General features: G+C 43.4%; 1 protein-coding gene across 3 annotated transcripts in view; it reads right to left on the reverse strand.

Annotated features, from left to right (window-relative positions):
* Positions 1–22,397, reverse strand: part of Thrb (thyroid hormone receptor beta) — a 358,018-nt gene that overhangs the window by 200,019 nt on the left and 135,602 nt on the right. For all 3 annotated transcript variants that reach the window (XM_036199215.1, XM_036199212.1, XM_036199214.1), the window contains exon 2: positions 3,992–4,055. The gene's annotated coding sequence lies outside the window, so the exon portion shown is untranslated. The remainder of the gene's footprint in view (positions 1–3,991; positions 4,056–22,397) is intronic.

Raw genomic sequence — 22,397 nt, forward strand, 5'->3', positions numbered from 1 at the left:
TTTAATGTGGTCTGAACACTTAATATGAAATCTACCCTTTTGTTATGTGCACAGTATAGTACTGGGAACTGCAAAGGAACAGTGTACAATGCTGTATTGCAGATGTTTACAGCTTACTCTCTTATCCATTGATAAAATTTTCATATACTTCATATCCATTAATAGCATTTTCCTATTACTGGCTTTCTCCAGGCCTTGGCAACCAGCATTCTGAACTCAACTTTTGTGAATTTGATTATATATACGTATATAACACAATACGTGGGTGTGCATGCATGTTCATGTGTATGGAAGTCAGAGGTCAACCTACTGTATCATTTCTCAGGAGCTATACACCTTGTTCTTTGAGATAGGATCTCTCACTGAGATCTAAACTGGCAAACTAATGAGCCCTAAAGATCCACCTGTGTCTCCCTCCCCAGTGATGTGATTAAAACGCTACTCTGGAAAACAAACAAACAAACAAACAACAACAACAAACCACTACTCTGTCTAACATTTTATGAAGATGCTGCAGACCAAACTCAGGTCTTCATGCTGTGTAGGAAACACTTTGCTATTGGACTATGCCATCTTCCTAATCTTCTTCTCTTTCTCTCTCTCTCTGTAAAAATATATATTTATACTATTATATATTATATAAATACATTTATGTAAAAATGTATATTTATATAATATATGATAGTTACATAAATATAATACATAATATTTACACACACACACACACACACACACACACACACACACACACACACACACACACACGCCATGTGGGACACACTTCTAGAAAGGTATATAGCACCCTGTCATTCCAGATAAGTCCCTTATGCTTCTGGCCGCTGGCCAATTCCCCCTTCTCCCTGAGGTAATAATGATGGCACTAATTCCTATTTCTATAGATTGTCCAAGCCTTTTCTAGAAATATATAACAATGGATTCACAGAGTGCTCCTTTGGGTATTGAGATAGGGTCTTACTATGCAATCTAGGCTGGCCTGTAACTCACTATGTAGCCCAGGCTGGCCTTGAATTCATGGAGAGTTCTTCTGCTTCATCCTCCCAAGTGCTAAGATTACAGGTATAAGACATCACACTTGGCTGAACTTGGTTATATTAGGTATATCATTTAAATGGTAAAAATAAAATCAGTGGGAAAATATTCATAGACTAGACTTCAACTATTGACATTTTATGCTTACTCTCATTCTCATGCATAACTGAGACCACATTTGCACTAGTAAGGGCAGGGGTGTGATTTGGGGGTGGGGCATGTCCAAAACCCGGATTCTAGGAAGATAAAATTCCCTGTCACTAGAGTGGAGAAGATAGGCGCTTTCTGGCTTGGTATTTTCCATTTGGTTAAGTTATCTCCTAATGACTTGAAATAAGTGGAATCATAAGGGAGCAAAAGCTGCTCCAATTCATATATTACGTAATTCCATTTCTGCTCTCATGCACGTTAAGCTGGTTGGAAGAAAATCTGCTAAATTAAATTTGGTTTGATTAGGAAATTTGCATCATGTGCAGGCAAAGTATGGCATGTGTGGGTTAAAAAATGTTCTGGTTATTTAAAAAAATGTTTTACAGATGATTCATTTTTACCATAGCTTCATTAGTGAACTAACTTTGTGTTCCTGAGGATGTGTTGGAGATAGACTTTGCTTTGGCCCTTCACTGGGAAATCTCTCCAAGTCCCAGACTGTTTGTCCTGTCTGAAGAAAAGTCTATGGCCTCAAAGGCTGGGTGGGACATTCGGGCATCTCATGTCCTTCCTGCTTTGCCCCGTGAGGCCCCTTCATAGCTCCCTTTACTTCCTTTTCATAAACTTTTGCCTGCTTCTCATCAGGCTTCCCAAGGTGGGCCTTGAGTCTCATCTTCCTTGGTCTAAGCCCTGAGTTGCATTTCATGCCAAATGGTCACCTTCCATTTTACTGGCAACCTCTACACAAAGGCATGGAAAGATTTAAGAAGAGTTGTCTGAAGTATTTCAGGCTGAGGGAGGGGCTTGAGAGAAGGTGGAATGTCATAGCAGGGAGCAGGGCCAGGACAGTTAGAGAGCCAAGAGCAAGCGGCAGAGTCCAGGAGCTTCTGTCTTATAGATAACACAGAGCGCCACTTTTCAACCTCAGTCTCTGCTGTGATGAACAGAATCTTATATTTTACAGCCACTGAAAAGCATCCAACGAGTATTGAAGATTAAGAAAAATATGGTGCTGTTACTATTATTTTAGATGAGTGATTATTGGGCAAAGAAGGCACTACATGGACAGCAGGTCTCCCCAAACTTCAGAAACTGTTTTGAGAACCAGGGCCACAAGGTTGCCCACAGGGCTTTAAGAAGGTGTTCAGATGAAAGTATCTGGCTACGGTCTTTTCATTCAGTAAAGGGCTAGCTTATTTTTCATGCTCTTTTCTGCTTTATCATTTTTGTTCATAGAATGACAATTTTGTAGGCTAGAGTACACAGGTAGTTTTGACACAGACCATGTGGGACACACTTCTAGAAAGATATATAGCACCCTGTCATTCCAGATAAGTCCCTTATGCTTCTGGCCCCTGGCCAATTCCCCCTTCTCTCTGAGGTAATAATGATTGCACTAATTCCTATTTCTATAGATTGTCCAAGCCTTTTCTAGAAATATATAACAATGGATTCACAGACTGCTCCTTTGGGTCTAATGCTTCATGCTTTAAGCATGTAGAGAAACTTCCATGAGTTCCATGTCTGAAATCAAAGGGCCACCCTGCAGAAATGTGGGTATTCTGAGGTCCTGGGGTTTGCACTGGGGTGGAGGACTTCAGATGCCAGTTTGGTTGGGGGAGGGGTGAGGAAGAAGCTGAGGTGGGGGGCTCATAGCTACCCTTCTCATCCTCAAACAGCACAGCTGTCCTTTCTCATGTTGTCCAAACTGGGGTCCACTGAAAAGCTGCATTTGTTAAAGGGGGAATTAGTTAATAAAGAGCTATCTATGTTAGCAGCATGGGAAATATTAATCATTGCAGTTTATATTAAAGAACCACAAATCTTAAGATCCTTAACTGATCCCTTTTTGTGACAGTCCATAAATTTCCAATACTGTTTTCTGATAAGGGAGTGGTGAAAGCCCTGGAGAGAGAGCTGGGGAACAGAGACAGCCAGACTGGGGGCCCCCAAGGGACGGCTTGGGCACCGGGCGCTGTAATATTAGTACTGGTTACTATCAGACAGCACCAGCCCAACCAAGGTGCCTAGACAATAGGCCAGAGGCCACAGGCAAGCAAGCCACAAAGACAGCATTCAAAAGACCCTGCTTCTACCAGCCAACACTGCCACAGACTCAGCAGACCCAGGCCAGGCCTGCACACTACCCACGGCCAGAAAGCAGAAAGCCTTTCTTGTTTTTATTTATTTTTTAATGGTGAGTTTTTAAACGGCTAAAAATACTAAACACAGAAAGGATGGTGCTGACATAGCCTTAGAGGCAGACAGAGACAAACAGAAACTGTTGTTCTAATGAGGAAAACAACCCTGCTTCATATTATAGCCCAGCATTCCAAACAGGGTGATTGTTATTACCGCACTCCTCTAGGATGGGGGGCGGTCCAGAGGACTTATCAGCAAACCTCCATCGACCTGCACCTGCTCACCCCTCTCTGCTCGCTCTAGCCAAGGCTTATCTAATTCTTGGGCTTTTTTTTCTAAGCACTCAAGGAAAAGATACTTGAGATGGGCTCAGATTCTTCAGGCCCAATTCTCTTGTGAAAAAAGAGGAATGTTTTTCTCCATCCAGCGTTCTGACACTGCCATTCTTCCTAAGCAAATTTACCATTTCTTTTCCTGGATAGAGTTCTAGCCGCATAATACCTTATACTTCTCAGGACTACCAACCTCAGTTATGTTAAATAATTTTTTTAAAAAGTGGCAATGCCACAAGTTTGAAGTCAAAAGGGTCAACTAACAGCAAAAATAACCACAAGTGTAAACAGCAAGCAAGGCAAGGCTGACATCTGACCTTATTAAGTCATGTGTGAAGCTTGGTCCTGCGCAGGTCCTCCGACCAGATGGAAACCACAGATCTGGGAAAAAGGAAACACAAGCACATAAATATAAATTGTTTTTTAGATTTAAGTTCCCCAATACTTCATTAATCAGTACCTGCTCTTATTCCTGTCTTTAAATGGGGTTGAGTTTCAGAGCTGTCTCCGATTTTGAATAAATGCAAATGGACTTAGATGAAATCTCATTCCGAACTGGACATAGTTTCATGGGAAGAGACTAAACACTAGGTTGTAATCACAGAGCTCAGGCGGGCGACAACCTTCCTGCCTCCCAAAGACCTACTTTTCTATGGGGCTTCAAGAACAACACCCAAGAGTTTTATGTTCCCAGCCTGGGAAGATGGCTAAGAGGCAAACAAGAACCTACAGGAGATGGGAGATTTTATGCTAATGAGAGGCAGTTTCCTATTCTGAGAATGAGGCAGCACCCCTGTGCTGGGGCGGGGGTGGCTCCATGTGCCTGCAGTGTGAGGGGGCTGCATGGGGCCTCATCCTAGCCCAAAGTGGAGATGCCTGGAGAGTTTATGCTGTGTGGCCTATGGGGACACATACTTTCCTGCAGATCGAAACAGAAGGTGGCACCTGCTGGAAGCGCATGGCAATGGGGGCAGCACCAGTGTCTAAGAGCCTGACAGCTCCAGCTTTATAATTTTTGTGATTGTGGTGGGGAACTCAGAAGTCACAGTCACAGGTCAGAAGCATAGATATCTGGATTCCCAACACCCACAACTGAAGATGGCTTTTTTCCACCTTTCATATCTGTTTCACCAGAACAATGAAAAGAGTGCCAGTATAATTTCCTTGATAACCCGCCCCAAGCCTGGCTCATAAGCTGATGTATAAATTGCCAGTCTTTGTTTTTTATTTTTTTGCATTCATAAAAATATCTATGTATCCATGACAACGGTATGCTTATGGGTGATTTTTGTGTTTTGTTTTTGTGACAAGGTCTCATTTTTTGTAGCCTAGGTTGTCCTTGAACTCGGTCTATAGTCCAGGCTGGACCCAAACTCATGGTGATCCTCCTGCCTCAGTTTTATGAGTACTGGGACTACAAAAGTGAGCCACCATTGCTTGGCTTGGGTTTTGGTAGTTTTGGTTGTATTGGTGTGTGTCATAAACCTTCTAATATAAAACTGTCATGTGCTGATTAAGCTCCCTCTCCCACCTACTTTAGGCTCAAGCATATTTGTCTCAGTGTATCTTCCAAGGTTCCTTGGCTGGGGATGGGCTAGTCCCCTGACCTTGTGGGAAGGGTAATGGAGAAGAGCAAAAGATCCCCAAAGTGAAAGCCACTATGTCCCCAAACACCTAGAAAGGCAGACCATTTCCAGCACAGGTTATGCTTGTTCATCTCGTGATATAACACGTGCAGGGGTGACTGACGTGCATACCATGCCCAGCTTTTCACTGGATACCATGCTCCTCATTCTTGCAAGAAGTGTATTCACTGGGCCATCGTCACAATCTGGGCATTTTAGATTTACTATGTGATGTGACTTTCTGTCTCTGCATATCTTTGCCTACATTTTTTAAAACCACATGCACTAATCGTACAAAGTTCTGGGCTTTGGCATATTGTTTACACGCATGAATGAACTTTAATCACATCTGCCCCTCTACGACAGACCCTTTCCTTCCTTCCTCACATCCTTCCATTTCCACAGTATGTACAAGAGTTCTCCCCATCACAATGCATAAACACTCAGTTACTGTCCCTTCGCCCTGCAGCCCTGTGTTTACAATACCCGAAAAGCTCTGTTTATCACACATTAAAGGGATTCCTGGTCACTCAACAGTGTGCAATGCATGTTGGGTATGTGCAGATTTTCTCTACTGCCACACTCAGGGCTTTTTGATAAGGCCTCACCTTGTCTTCATGAAGATTCGTCCACACTATGCCTCCATGCAGAACACACATGCCATGCATATACAGGCAACACATACTTATTATAATTTATTAAAATTTATTGCTAACATCTTTCACTTGAAAACCATTAAAGATGACTCTGAAATTGTATTCATCTATTTTCTACAAAACCCCTTTCTGCTGCTCTTGCCATAAACCCTCTAATCTAAAACCTCTAACTTAAACTCACTATGAGTAGAAAAGCTAAGAGTATTGGGCTAGATACCAAGGCATGGAGAAGCATGCTGGATTCTTAAAGCATTTCCAAAGAAGTCAATAGAGCAAAGAGGCTTGTGTTTGGAGCTGTTTGGTTTTATTGCAGTTTTAAGTACATGCACACCCTGAGCTTTGACATTAATATCTAAAAATAAACAGTGTCTTTTGTAGAAACAATATCAAACATATATATATATATATATATATATATATATAATATAATTTAATAACTTAATTCTGATTTAGACTCTAAGGAATAGATTTGAACTTGGTTACATGGAAACAATATAAAACCTCACATAATTCACATTAAATTAAAAAAAAATTATTTTACTTAGTTCTTTTCAAGACAAGTCCCATACTGTACCCAAGACCAGCCTGGAACTCACTATATAGTCCAGGCTGGCTCAGAACCTTCTGTCTTCTGCCCCAGGCTCCAGATGCTGGGGCCATAGGTAACAACTTTATTCATAAACTATTACTAAGTAACTTATGGTTTGTGGTAATAATTTCACATGCATTAGACCTCACAGTGACCACATGAGACAGACAGTATTAACAGGCTTGTTTTCTAGATTCAGAAAGGGGAGGCACAGAGTGCGGCAGACACTGCTGGGGGTCTCCACTCGAGGAGCCTGATGTTACAGGCTGTTCTGAATGCCTGAGAATGAGCTCTAGTTTTAAAGTCAAACGGTTTAGAACCTGAGATTTTGGTGCCACGGAAGTGGCCTCCAGAGTTTGTGTAAATCAGACAGCATCTCTTTCATGGTGTGTTCCTGAGAAGCAACCTCATTCGAGTCTATCCAGGAGACAAGCTCAGTGGTGACTTGGCTGTGCTGAAGGCCAGTTAAAGAAGGGAGCTGAAGCTAGACCCTCCCAACCTAAACACATCTGGTTTTAACTCTTCTCTTTAGAAAACAGGGAATTGAGAATTTGCTCAGAGCTCAAAGGAGACTGGCCAAAATCATAATGAAAAGCCTTTCCTGGAACAAGTGTAATTTAGAATGTGTCTTTTACACCTTTTAAAATTGGGGCACAAATATGTTACTAGTGTGGTTATTTTGTAGCTTCAACAGAATACTGTTTTGTAACTGATTCACATTCCAACTTGGGATACATTTATTTGTGGGTGTGAAGCGGTTCATTTTGTTTAGTCATCTGACCTGAAGTGAGGTTGGCACTGTTTTACCGCTGCTCCCAATTAATGCAAATTGGAGGGTAAAGGAGAAATAAAGCGTCTTTAGCTTGGTTCACAAATCTGTTATAAAGAGCTCTTCATTTGATCTATTTCAGGGGAGGGCGGAACTGTGAGCAAACAAAACACACGGAAGAAACTAGCAATTACACAACATGTGATTTCACCACCAAGCTTTGAAAGGGTTAAATTTATATCTAAGGTATTTGTTTATTTATTTTGAGCCAGGGTCTCGCTATGTAGCCTGGAACTGGCTATGTAAACTGGGCTGGCCTCAGACATGCAGAGTGTGGCTTGTTTCTGCCTCCTGAGTGCTGGGGTGAAAGGTTTGGGCCATCACATCTGGTTAACCAAAAATCAATCCTCTCCGTCCTCTGTTCATCTATCCATCCATCTTTAGTCTCTCAGCTCTTACCTGAGGTAGACCAACGTGTGTGAACAGTGTATGTTCCTTTTGTTTCTGTGTTTTTTTTAGATTTATTTATTCATTATGTACACACAAGAGGGCGCCAGATCTCATTACAGACGGTTGTGAGCCACCATGTGGGTGCTGGGAACTGAACTCAGGACCTCTGGAAGAGCAGTCGGTGCTCCTAACCTCTGAGCCATCTCTCCAGCCCTTGTTTCTGTTTTTAAGAGCTTTGTTAAGTCTTTTTATATTTTTATTTTTACAGTCACACTGCATTCCCCCACGCCAGCACACAGTCACACTGCATTCCCTCACACCAGCACACAGTCACACTGCATTCCCTCACGCCAGCACACAGTCACACTGCATTCCCCCATGCCAGCACACAGTCACACTGCATTCCCTCACACCAGCACACAGTCACACTGCATTCCCTCATGCCAGCACACAGTCACACTGCATTCCCTCACACCAGCACATAGTCACAGGTGCAGAAGCCAGTGAGGTCTTTTCTTAACACTAGCTCTTATAATGTATATAAGACCAGATGAAATTCTACGGAGCAAAGAAAGTCATGTGATCAAAAATAGGCTTGAAGGGGACAGGGGAAAAGACAACCTCTTCACTGAGCAGTGAGGGAATGTGATGAAGGCTTAGTGCGGGGGTGGGGGGTGGGGGGGTTGGCGTCCATTATCACAGTATTAGGTATTTGAAATCTTCTTATATACATTGCAGAGGTTCCAACTCTCACACATATAAGGTATGGTACAGGACAATCTGTTTAATGGCAATTGCCCCTTTTACATTGAGATGGACGTTTCTGGTCGGACTAGAGAGGTTCTTCCAGTCATGTATGAAGCCTGAAGGACCTGTTTCCCCGCCACCCCCGAGAGAAGCAGAGGGTGTCAGATCCCCAGGAGCTGGAGTTACAGGTGGTTGCGTGGTTCCTGATGTGGGTGTGGGGCCAAACTCAGGTCCTCTACAGAACAGTGAGAATCCTTGACCACCTGTGATTTTATTTTCTTATTCTGAGACCTCCCGCCCCCAGCTTTCTACCCAATCCTTCCTCTCCTACCTCCCCCAATGGTGTGCTTCTTTTTCTCTCTTCTAGGCTGACAGGCCCTTTTGTTCAGCTATATCAATGCCTTAGAGTTTTCAGAGAAATTCTTACACTTTTGCCTTTGCTTTTTAAAACCTGGGTGTTACAGATTGTTTTTCTAATGTTTCTCTTTTCTTTTTGTTAACTGGCACGAGACTTAACTTTTGAAGATTTCAAATACCTACTACTGTGATAATGGACGCCAACCCCCCTCACCCTGCACTAAGCCTTCATCACATTCCCTCAGTGAAGAGGTTGTCTTTTCCCCTGTCCCCTTCAAGCTTATTTTTGATCACATGACTTTCTTTGCTCCATAGAATTTCATCAGACACACTCATACAGAAGTTTGAGGGAGATCTTGCTCCATTTAAGTGTCTTTCTGCTGCCCCATGGTTACCTTAGGGACATGCCTGACCTTGCTTCTCCTGGGTAGGAATGATACAGTGGAAATAGTTCATGTTAACTATCTCCATAAAGCCAAGGTGATAGTGCTATCCAGTTCCTGTTGCCCATAGAATCCCAAGAGAGCCCCAGTTGGACCAAAAGACCCACTTGACTAACCTTTGGACCCATGAACTCATAAATGCTAATTGTTTCAAGCTTCCAGGTTTGCAGATAATTTGTTACTGACCAAGGAAGATCAGATAATATCACTGAGCACTACTAACTGATAGAGAGCTTATCTAATATACTGAGGGATGCCGACACGGAAGACAGTTTAAAACCAGGTAAGAAATTTGGCAAATGTCTGCCAAATGTCGGCTGGATCAGGAAAGATTTACACAGGATTTAAATATAAGCCAAGTTAAATAGAAGCACTACATAGAAAAATGAATATACAGGCCAAGGAAAACTTAGTCAAAAGATGGGAAGTGAAATATCTAGGGTCCAGCAATGGTAGCATGCCCTCTCTGATTGAGGAGAGGGAATGGAGGAATAGATGGCTCAGCAGATCGAGGTGTTTGCTGCCATATCTGATAACCTGAGTTTTATCCCTGAAACCAACATGGTGGAAGAAAATAACTGGCTCCTGAAATATCCTGAGAGCAATGTGCACTGTGGCATGAGTGCACACACACAAGCATACACATAAACAAACAAGTACGATGATGATGATGATGATGTTGATGATGACGATGATGATGATGATGATTGTGAATGGAAGGGCAGATACTGGGGCCAGGCTTGTGGCCCAGGTTTACTTAGTGGAAACTGACAGCTCTATGGGCCTCCCCAATAAGATCTGGAGCCACAGAGGAGATGAAACTGTCATCATTGAGATAAGAGAGTGAAGAAATCAGAGCCTGGGTTCCTTCGTCCTTCTGGTTTTCTTACCTCCTCCTCCTCACAATGATTGGATCTCGAAGATATACAAGCTCAGGTGGCTGCCTGTTAGTAAGAAGGGGAGGGCCGAGAAAGAATCTGAGAGTGGTTAAAGTGTTCAGACCGTCACGATCAACCAGGCCCACACACGTCCCTTTTAGGGCTAACTGTAGCAGCCATGAACATGATGGAGAACCAGCTCAGACTCAGCCAGAAAGTGGGGTAGGGCCCAGGCAGGGAGGCCAGGGAGAGGACTGTGGTCAGTGGTCCTTGTAGAGCAAAGCACTGAGAATCCAGGAGGGACAGTGAGAAGGGAATTCTGGTTTGGGAGGACAAAGCTTGGGGATATAGTAGGTGATGTTACAAAGGCAAAAATGAGCTTTGTAGTTTGGGATTCTACCAGGGAGACTAGGTTTGTGTTCTGAAGTCAACAGGGCATGTAATGGTTTGGATCAGGGGGTAATGTTATCCAAATTATATACTAGGATCATTACCTCATATCCAATTTGAGGAAGACATTGATGACAGAAAAACTAGGAATTATTAAGGGTGGAACCTGTGGAATCTACAGCCCTCCTTAACTAATTTGTAGGCATTTGTGCAAGCATTCAGTTTTCAGAGAGATGGAGCATGGTTTTCACACGGGTCTCAATGCGCTTAATGACTCCTGACCCCATCAGAAATTTTAAGCATCAGAATAAAGAAAGTAATGGAGAAAGCTTCCATTTTAATTCTCTTAATAAGGATCAAAAACATGCCAGTAGTCATGGGAATGAACATAAAAGCAGATACAATATTACAACAGTTACAAGGAAAAGTCCACTCAAATGACTTGGATGAATATGACAGAGACCAAACAAGTTCAAGAGAGCCTGGAAGCTTTGACTCTGGGCTGTAGCTGTCTGCTGATTTCTTTCCTTCCCTCGACAACTTGAGGGGAGCAATTCATGTTTCCAAAACACTGTAGTATTCCTTATGCTAAAAAGGTTCCTAGGTGAACATGAGGCAAAAATGTGCCCTCCCACGTCCAACACAGACACACAAATCCAACCCAACCTCTTCCTCCACTGCTAAGTTCAAACACGGTCTGCACATCCTCCCTAGTCTGGACCTCAGGTTGCCAGGCTCGAGATGGGACCTACACCTTTGTCCTGGGGGGCGCTCTGTGTTTGTTATGATAACTACCCCAGAATGAAGTATCGATAAGTGTTTATGTTTGACTGTATTACATACTGCAATCTGAGCATAGATGTGCATTTATATTCACATTTATCACACATGAGAGAGTCAGTTACCTACAGCTGGGTCATGAGCTTCCTCACACCCATGTTCATGAATCACCTTGGTGTCAGCACAGAGATGGATGAAGCTGTCTGAGGGAGGGCATTTTTGCATGCATGAAAACTTATTTGATTACCAAACTATCCTACTGAGGGTTTAATCAGCACTGTCATCACAATCAGTGATGGGCAGCATCTTGACTATATGACAAATTCTTACCCTCAGCCAAGCATAAGTGGGCACCCAGTATTACTTTAAACCATCTGCCTTTCAAAGTGTGGTGATCATGGGTTGACTTTTGAATGTCACTGGTTTCCTTACTTTAGGGATGTTTTTCTGGCATTTGTAAAGATCAGAATCACCATCAGAACAGATCTATAATAAGGACAGTCAGATGCACCAAGTTTTCTCTTTAATTTTTCAACTGATGAATGAGGCGACCGTGACTGTCCGCATCAACACGAGGACTTCCCCTGCTCCCCTCAACACCAACCTCAAAAGAACAGACTGTTGAGTTAATACAGGACGCCAAGGTTTGTCAAGCCAGCCTTTGTACAGTGACTGACAATAGGAAAACTGAAAGGCAGAGATCAAATCCTCACTCTCCTCTCTCAACACATCTCTTCCGCTGGGAAATTCATCTGTGCAGGTATCAAGCCAGTCACTTTGCTGACACTTATTGTTCCTTTTCCAAGAGCAATGGAATCACAGAGTTAGTTTACCGTCTTTTCTCTTAGGTAGAGTTGTATTATTCTCCCTCCTACCTCTTTCAACAAAGATGGCATTCACCACCCTGGAGGGCCACCCGGAGGTTCTGTGATCAGAGTGTGGCAGGGAGACTGCTACCTGGAAGGTAAAAGGAGCAGAAGCCAGGCCCCAGCTTGTCGGTCTAGATTAGACACAAGAACACGCTTTATGAGGATCGCCTTTGCCCAGCAAATAGCATCTTAGCCAAAGCAACATCAAGCAAAGCAAAGACAGATGACAGATGGACAGATGCATGGATGGGAGAACAGACACATGGACAACCCATAAAATCACTATTCCTCCACACTATCTGTAAACATCATGGAGCTACTTATCCAAACATTTTAAAAGTTTCTTCTGTTTTCAGAGACAAACAAGATCTAAACTACAGGATTCTCAAGCTGAATGTCCCTTAGGGGCTGTTGGGCTATGCTCAGATACTGGGATATCTGCTCTGTCATTTTGGTTTTTTGATCTTCATCCACTTCCTGGGCATCCTCCTCCCGACCCTCCCTACCAGCAAATCAACAGTCAGTGAGTGTTTTAGAAGCCTAACATGTCTATATGCTCTTTTATTAAGCATGTCTACTTCAAGAATTCATCTGAAAGAAATGATCATGGGCTTTATGACATATATGTCCACATGGTGCCATTTATAACAGGAAAAGGCTAGAGGAGAGACAACTAATGTAAAATTGGCGAGGTGGGTGGCCGACAGTTTCTGTTTTATTCTGTATTTTTAACTGCATTTTCTAAATCATCCCCTCTGGAAACAGCACCAATAGATTGTACATAACACATCTGTGCTTGATATAGCACCACTGGCAAGTCCCCAGGGGGAAGATCTTTACCTTCACCATTAGACAGTTCAGTGACCACCAGGGCTATATGTAGTATAGCTAAATGCTCCATGCCTCAGACTCCACCACTGTAAAATGGGGGCATTAATGCTACCAGTCTCAGAGTTGTGATGGGATTCAACTTAATTAATTAAATACTGAAATGCACAAAGCCTGAGGTGTCAGGCTTCTGTCAGGATGACACGGGCACAGGGAAGGGCCAAGTATTTGGATGGTTCCGTTCCATACCCATACCATGGGGCACTTCTCAAGAGTCCCTAAAGCTATGCTCCTTATCTGGAGCATCAGAATGGGGGGCCTGGGAAGGTAAACATTTCATCTTCTGTGGCAACATCATAATGTCTTAACAGGAGAATTGTGTTTCAAATACATCCAGTTTGTGTCAACTAGACCTTAATATGTCTGTTTCAAAGTGAAGATGACAGACACCCTTTCTCAGGAGGTGGTCCTGAGAAGTTTGTCACCAGCATAGCTTAATAATAATAATAATAATAACAGCAACAATAATATTCAGAAGTATACTTTTGGCAGAGAAAAGCGACCCCAGGCTGGGGCCTGCTGGACAGAGTGTTAACCAGCAGCAAAGGGTAAACAGGCAGTGTCTAAAGGAGGCCAGCAGCAGCAGACAAGACTCTGCAGTGTCCTGGGGGATTACCATTATGCAACATTGAAATCCGAGGAACTGACACAAAAGGAGGGTATTCCAAGTCCTTAGCATTCTTCTGGAAAGTTGTCCAAACCACAGCTTAGAGACAAATTAACGATACAATTAGCAATTTCTAGGTTAACCACTAAAAAAGAGCAAAAGAATAAAAACATAGCAAGCCAATAGAGGTGAAATGCTCCATTAAGTCAAAATAGTGAAGTGGAGGGGAGAAGAAGAAGTGAAAGGATAAGAGGAGGAGGAGGAAAGAGGAGGAGGAGGAGGAGGAGGAGGAAAGAGGAGGAGGAGGAAAGAGGAGGAGGAGGAGGAAGAGGAGAAGGAGGAGGAGGAAGAGGAAGAGGAGGAGGAATAGGAAGAAAGGAGGAGGAGGAAAGAGGAGGAGGAGGAGGAGGAGGAGGAGGAGGAGGAGGAGGAGGAGGAGGAGGAGGAGGAGGAAAGAGGTGGGGCAAAGACAAAAAACCCAAAACAGCAAATAGACTTTAATTCAAATATAGCAGTGATTTCATAAAATACCATATGCTAAATTCTTTAAAGAGTTTCAGCTAAGTGCTGCTTAAATGAGACACAAGACCTAAAATTTTCAAGAAAAAAAAGTGGACCAAAATATTAAGAAATTGTTATATTAGTACCAATCACCATGAGCTTAATAACAGGAGACATTATTTGAAATAAAAATAGGTATTTCACAGCAATAAAGGAGCAAACTGTAGGAACACACAAGGATCTAATTCTCAGTTATGAAGCCGTAGACATAGAAAATCAACATTTCTGGGATTAAGCCAGAGGCTGGAAAATCTGCCATGTTATATGGGAGACCCACATACAGTCTCTACGACAGGTAGAAAGCATGTGGCAGCTGGGGAAGGTACAGGCATGGGAACAGGAATGTAACCATCATATCTGCCTGCCTCCATCCATGGAGAGCATATGGCCAATAATTACAGAATACACAGAATGTACACTGAACTGGTGTACTCTGCACTGGGTGGCAGACAGGTAAGTCTGAAGAAGCTTCAAAGAGTAAAACCACATAGAATATGTTCCCTCACATGGTAATTTGGCTCTAATTTACACATGGATCCAGAATAACGTGTAGTGGAAATCAGACAATGTTAACTATACGGGGAGGAAGTTGTGTCGTATCAAATGTGTAGATGCTGCTAACAGTGTGACTGCAGGGAGATGTGCATGTACCCACTCCAGCTTGGTGTCCCATACAGTGTTGTCCAGTTGCCCATTACCTAAGTGCCTACCACCAACCTGTCCATTCTCTGTCCAGAAGACCAGGAACAGCAACATGAGGAGGCTGGTCCCTGTCCCAAGTTGTCTTTCTCTTGACAGTGCCCTAAAGACTTTCAAACTCACCAGTGACACATAGCCATACCATTTGCCTGTACATCCCATGCTAGATCCCAGTGAAGTCCCTTGTTCACAGGGCTCCACTCTCCCTGAGCTCCCCATCTGCCTGGCTGAGCCTGCTTCCTTGGGGCTCCTTAGTGTGGCTCCTCCTGAACCTGTAAGTATAATGTATGCTGTGATTTCCTATGTCTCTCCCAGCCTGGATCCATGGACATTTTGTAGAGATCCTTAAAAACCACTCAATGGGACTCAACTGGGACTCCCAGTTACAACCTAATAGTTTAGGAAGAGATCTTTCTTCACTTGGTGCTCTGTAGCAAGCATTTTACATACTTTCTATAGCAACCTCTTGAACAGAGGTTCCACACACTGTGAAAAGTGAAAACAAGACCAAAGAAAGGAAGAGATGAAATTAATCTTATCTTTGGCCTCATAATTGTGTATGAGTAAAGCAAAAGAGCCACAGAGGAGTTATTAAAAGTAATAAGTGTATTAGGCCAGATCACTGGATATGAAATCAACATGAAAACTGAGTTGGAAATATAAAACATAACATTAAATTTAGAAAACTATGACACTTTTATTGGTATAATATCCCAAATTCTTTATAGATAAGTAATAAATAGAAGAAACGGCTTTGTCTAACTACCCTATCCTTCTTTCCATTGGCTTCTGGGATGCTCAACCTTAACTTTGGGCCCAAAACAGTGATTTTCAGTTTTTCTTTAGCATGAACATGGCAAGAAATCTATCTTCCAGAATGACAGCATGTGCAAACCATGCATGCATACAGAATGTGAGAATGTGCATTTTAGGAAAGGGTGCCCTAGCTTTTTATGCTCTGTGTTCTCTCCTCTGCAACTAGCCTGCAGGATTAGTGGTCACTCTTCAGGGACTATTATGGGCCTCAGTTTCAGCGCCCCTAAGATGGCTTCACAATGTTCACCTGTGTGCAAGAGTAAAGACAACCGAACCTCCAAGTTGAGTGAAGTGTCTAATGCATTTGGAAACGGTGTTTTCCAGAGCTCTTGGCAAACATATATGAGACCCTCGGTACAATATGACTGGAGGGCTGGCATGCATGTTGCATATTTACCTAGTGCCCAGATGTTTGTTGGTACCTAGCCTTCATTTCCTGCTTTCTCACTTTTTCTTCTAATTTATGCAAATATATTCTTATAATACACTGTCTTCATTTTTTCCCATAACAAGTCTTTAAAATGTTCTTTCAGAATGACACAGTAAATTCTTCACACGGTGCAGGAGATGAGGCTGCAGGAGGCTGCAGGAATAGGAAGCCCAACCCCTGCAAGATGCATGCTTCCCATGCCACCCTGTAACAATGTCCACGGCACTGGGGCCCAAAGAGCAGATGGCGAGTGTGACCACAGACTGAACTCACTGCTGACCTTCCAGGGAACCAAATCCACTCCAACTTTCCACGAAGACAAGTGGGAGAGCCATTGGAAGCTCACTCTGGGAAACACAAAGATGTCTTTGAGAGAGGAACAAAGGTTCTGCTGAGGACAATAATGATTGGTGTGAGCATCTCTGTGATAAAGGAGTTCCTGGTCTTGAGTTTCCTTATCTTAGTTTCTCAAGCCTTTGAGACTGTGTGCCTACTGGGGAGCTAGCAACCATGCTGGAAGCAGCTAGCTCAGGCACGTGAAAAAACAAAACAAAAAAAACCTTATCTGTCCGACACAAGAGAAAATTTCACTTTAATAAAACTTCTATTTTCAAACATTCCCTCTATTTCAGCTGAATAAAACTTTCCCTACAAAAGGTTCTCAGGTCACTTTTGGGCAAGATGCCAGTCCCAACACCTACAAAAAGCAGGAATATTTTGGACAAAGCTGCATGGTTGCTTTGGGACTGCTGAAGGCTGGAGTTGTTTCCTTAGTGAAAAAGATGTTGGGGAACGTCAGAGGGTCGCGTGGGTCAGCAGACACACTCACAGACTGCGTTCTATGGTTGTCCGTGGATGTTTGCCTCTGTGTGGAATCAGAAGTGGCTGCTGATGAAAAGTTCCTGCATAACCAGAGACACAGCCTGAAAGCCCACGAAGTAGGAAATCACACAATAAAATGCTACATATAAAAAGCAGGATAAAGGCCAGGTGTGGGCACACACACACATAATCCCAGAGCCTGGCAGTCTGAGCAAAGGACTGTCATAAATTTGAGGCTAGTCTGGGTGCAGAGTGAGGCTGCTGCCATGCTCCCTGCCGTGATGATAATGAACTAAGTCTTTGAACTCTAAGCAAGCCCTCAACTAAATGCTTTCTTTTATAGAGTGTCACAGTGTCTCAACAGCAACAGAAGAGTGACTAGGACATGTGTGTGTGTGTGTGTGGGGGGGTAACTGAACCCAGGGCCTTCTGCTTTCTAGGCGAGCACTCTACAATCCAGCCTTCTTTTCCCTCTTTATTTTGAGACAAAGTCTCATTAAGTTGTTCGGGCTGGCCTTGAACTCACTTTGTAGCTCAGGCTGGCTTTGAACTCACTTTATGGCTCAGGAAAGCCTTGAACTTGCCATCCTTCTGCCACAACTACCTGAGTATAATAACATTTCTTAAAATCTCTAGCTTATGAATTCATTGAAGTTTGTCTTCATGGGGGATTTCAGGAGTTAAAGTTCCATTCACCCTGGAGAACTGGAAGACTGTGCATTTCAGTGAATCACATGTAAAAGAGAAGCGGTGGATGGAACCCTAGGTTTTTCGTGAAGGCAAAGTACAAAACAACTCAGGCTGGAGATGTCGCTCATTGGTGGACCTGAGATTCCATCCCCAATGCTGTTTGCAACCCTCACCAGAAACACTACTCCTTATATGTATGTTTTCCACATGGATTCTGTGGAATAATTTTAACTGCAGTCTGTAAATAACATTAAGATCGAAGGGGACTAGCTGAACATCCAGTCAGTGAAAATGTCACAGAGTCAGGAACCCTCTCGGGAGAGTTCTCTAGCCCTACAACAACTAATGCTGCCCAGCTGGCAGCAGACAAATCTCTGTAGACCAAGGCGGAAGAAAGAAATGGAACAGCCAGTTTCAAGCAAAGGCCATAGAATATTCCAGCAAGCTAGCAGGTGCACTGGGCTGCGTGCTGAGCAGAGCAGAGCAGCCTCCTTTGCACGCAGTTTCTAGTTTCTTGGTTGCTTTTCCTGTGCCAGTCAGGTCAGCATGGATGTCACCCAAGACCCAGACTTGTGCTGACCGATGCCAAGATGAAACAGCACAATGATCTGGCAGATAATTTCACGTGTCTCAAAAACGACAGTCCTCTGACTGCTTGTCATTCTGAAGGCTCTTGAGTTGTAAAAAGTTTTCTTTTTCTAACTCAATTTAAATAAAATACAAAAGAGAAACAGAGCTCCATGTGGCACTGTAGGCGTTTCCAACAGTTTCTTCATGAGCTACACAATTTATTATCTATAGTATAGTTTTCTTTTGCCTGTCTCTCAATAAAGAATGTAAAAGAAACTGAACACTCCATCACAAATTGGACAGAAATGTGTTTACTTTGCAAAAACCATAGGGCTTTAGTAAGTGACTAGAATCTAGGACTATGCTTGGTTTGGTTTTTTTGTTTTGTTTTAATCTATAATGGAAAGACAAACTTTCAGCATGTCAGAATAATTTCCAATCCTTAGGCAAAGACATTTGTTGCTGACCTTGAGGGTGATTTTAGGCGGTTGAGCATGCACATTGTAGGAGAGAACTGAATCTAACGGGAGGGAGGTGGAGATCAAGGCTGTGATCTGTCTGGATTTCTTCTCTCAAAGAAAAGATTACAGTGTTAACTCAGGCTTAAAAGTGAAGAAACCAAACCAGGTCAAGTAAAGCGCTTGGATGGGAAAGAAGGTTACAAATCCCCCATGACTGCAGACTTTCCTCCCATTCTCCCACCTGTCATTCCATGTCAGGTAGCTCTAAGCCACTGCATAGAGGCTTTACTGACTCAGTGGTTCTGGAGGGATGGGATCAAAACACTCAACTGTGGGTGTAAAGGATCTCGCTGTAATTCCACACTGATATGAGAAAGTCCACAAGTGAATCAATTACTAGAGAATGGAGATGCTCTTTTGGGTGTAGAATTCCAGTTATTAAGTACAAAAGAGACATTGACATAAGACAGCAGTGGGGGAGAATTTGAGGAGGAAAGGGATTCTTGTATTATCTCAGGATATTTCCTCCCCACTCACATACATTAATTACCATCAACAATGTTACAGTTAGGAAGCCTGAAGATAGCAGAGGGCAGGTGACTGAGGCTTCCATCAACAACGGTCAGCTGACGTCACGTGCCTCTTGATACGCAGCATTGAGGACAAGCTCACTCTTGTACCATTCCTTCCAAGGCACATCTCCCCAGTTCAACCTCAAACAAACACCAAACTCCAAACCAGAGGCCTTCTCAAAGACAAAGGGTCTGTGCTCCCCCAAAATATCAAGGCCACAAAGAACTATTTCTGAATGAAAGGGGGCTGATGGGATGTAATAGCCAAATGTAACATGATGTCTTAGACTCACTTGTGCTTGGAGAGTCAGTTTCATTAAGGACATTGCCATAGTTTTTGTCAACTTAAAACTCTGAAATCACCTGGCATGAGGGAATGAACCTCAACTGAAGAAGTGTCTCCATCAGATTTGAATGGAGAAAAAATAAAGAAATAAAAAGAAGGACCTGACGGCTCGGTATGATGGAGGAGAAGTTTATTGAAGATAAAAGGGAGAGCATAACCAGAAGCGGGCACATCTGGAGTCCAGAGCGAACATGACCAGGCTGAGATGGGCCATGTGTGGAGAGTGGGGAGGGAGAGGAGGAGAGAGCCCGACCAAGAGGCCAGGAGGGTGAAGATCAGATGGAATCGACCAGGTAAGCAAAATGGCTGGATTACACAGGGAAGGGCAGCTGGGGGAAGGGAGCCCCAGCCCCCTGGCTGGATAAGTTTAGAGTAGGGGCAGGCATGCTGGCAGTACCCTGTAACAGGAGGCCTGGAGGCCAGGACCACTTTGATATGTTAAATACATGCCTCATTTGTCCTTGGTTTGAGACCTAACAAGATTGGCATGTGGCTTGTTAATTGATGTAGGAAGTCCTAGTCCACTGTGGGCTATGCCATCTCTACATGGGTGGGCTTGACCTGTTTAATAAAGGTTGCTGAATATGAACCTGAAAACGGGCTAGCAAGAAACACTACTCCATAGTTTCTGCTTCAAGCATCTCCTTGGCCTCCACAGGTGAGAGACTGTCAAGTGTGAGAGGAAATAGACCCTTCCATCCTCCAGTTGCTTTTGGTAATGGTGTTTATCATAGCAACAGAAAGTCAGCTAGAAAAACACTTTAGGACAATGAATGAGGTCTGCATACAAAAGGTCAGCTGCGTAATCTACATATCAATGTGGACTTTCCTGGGTTAATGACTGTGCTGTGTTTATGGAAGAGTGTGTCCTTGTTCTTAGGAAATATACACTGAAGACAGGGTGAAGCTGAGGGCAGGGGAGTAGAGTAGCAACTGCATTATTTCTTCTCCCTACACACGTCAAGGAGTGAGGCCCGCAGGGGTCAGGCCAGCTGGGCAGGAAGGATCTGAACACTCACCTAGAGGAAGAACACAGACAAGGTGTGCCTATGGGAACAGCTTGAGAATGGGAAGAGGTTCTTATAATGCCAGCACTTTTACAACACACAAGATCCTCCTTTAAATATCACCCAAATCAGGTATGTGTGAGACTTGAGGTGTGTTTCATCCTCTGCAGCTATGAACCTGTGAAAGTAGATATTATACGCTTCCCAAATCCACAGTGGGGCAGACATAGGACAGAGGGCACATCCCCAAACAGGAAGCAGGAAGGGGTGAAACAACCAAGGAAGTCCAAACCTAGCAGAGCATCTGCTCGGGCCATGGAAGCAAAGGCCTTGCAGAGTCACTCTAGCCCCTGTGGTCTCCACATTGCTTTTAGGGGGCCGCTTCCTTTTTCTTGAGGAACAGTACCGGCTGGCAGCAGGAAAATCTCTGTGGCTTCTGTGGGGTCCATGTCTACTTGTCCAGCCCTGTTTCTCCTGCCCTATAGCTCAAGCTGGTCTCACCTGGTCTCTATTCCTAACTGTGATGAGACCACATAAGGATCAGACAATAGGGCCATACTTCTGGCACATACCTCAGGACTATCTCAGTGCAGACCCATTACCTAGTTACAAAACCTCTTCTACATCTGTAGTCACTTGTTGAAACTTTCTCAGTAACGTATAACATTCATTATGCATACTACGGGGTTTCATTATGATATTTTCATAATGCACATAATGTACTTGGATTATACTCACCCCTCACTACCTCTCTTACCCTGCTCCTGCTAGTCCTCCCTCTTCCCCACTGTTCCTTCTTGTCTGTGTGTAGGACCTAATGTCATTTACAGGGGAATGGGCACTATGCCGGTGGCTACAGCACGGAAGAAAATGTCTCCCCCCCTTATCAAATGATAACTGGATATAAATCTGCAGGGAGGCATGAGACCCCATAACCCCCCAGTTCTGTGACATGGTGTTAACTGGCCCAGTTCTGTGCAGATCTTGTGTAGGCAGTTACGTAAGAGAATGAAAGCCTTGCCATATGCAGTAGACATTTTCCATATCTCTACCTCCATTTTCAGTTTTTCATGACAGCAATATCCATTTCTCAGTACAAAGAAGTCATTGGAAGGACCAACTCCAACACGAGGTGACTGCTGAATATGCCAACTAGAAGGAACAGGTGTAGGGAGGCCACCTGCTCGCTGCTCCCAGACTAATGTCAGGCTTTTTAAAACAAGGATGGTCTGTGTGACCACCAGTCCTGAAAGTCTCCCTCTTGAGAGTATCAGGAGGTAGAAGCATCCAACAGACTGTCAGCTGCCAATACTGGGAGGTTTACATATTTATCAGAGTAACCTACAGCACAAATTGTAACTGATTATTTTGAAGTTCCCTGATCCAAAGATTGAAAGCAAAGAAAAATGAATGGTAGAACTAATTCAATCTCTCTGGTTCTGTTCCTTCTAGATGTTTTAAAATCTTTCCTTCTTCAAAAAGAACCCTCATATTTTGGCTTCAGAGTCTGAGGGAAGGCTTGTTTAAAATACTCTCTTCGGAACTTTCTCCTCATGATAAAGGAAAGCAGTTGCACAGGGCTCATCTTGTTTTTCCAGTCTCCAATCTGTACCAGGACTGACATCTGGGTCTCTTTGGAAAGGCATTATTCAAACAGAAACAAGAAAGATGTACACATGATCTGCAAAAATCCAGAAAGTT

This window comes from Onychomys torridus, chromosome 9 (genome assembly GCF_903995425.1).
Source record: "Onychomys torridus chromosome 9, mOncTor1.1, whole genome shotgun sequence".
NCBI lineage: Eukaryota > Metazoa > Chordata > Mammalia > Rodentia > Cricetidae > Onychomys > Onychomys torridus.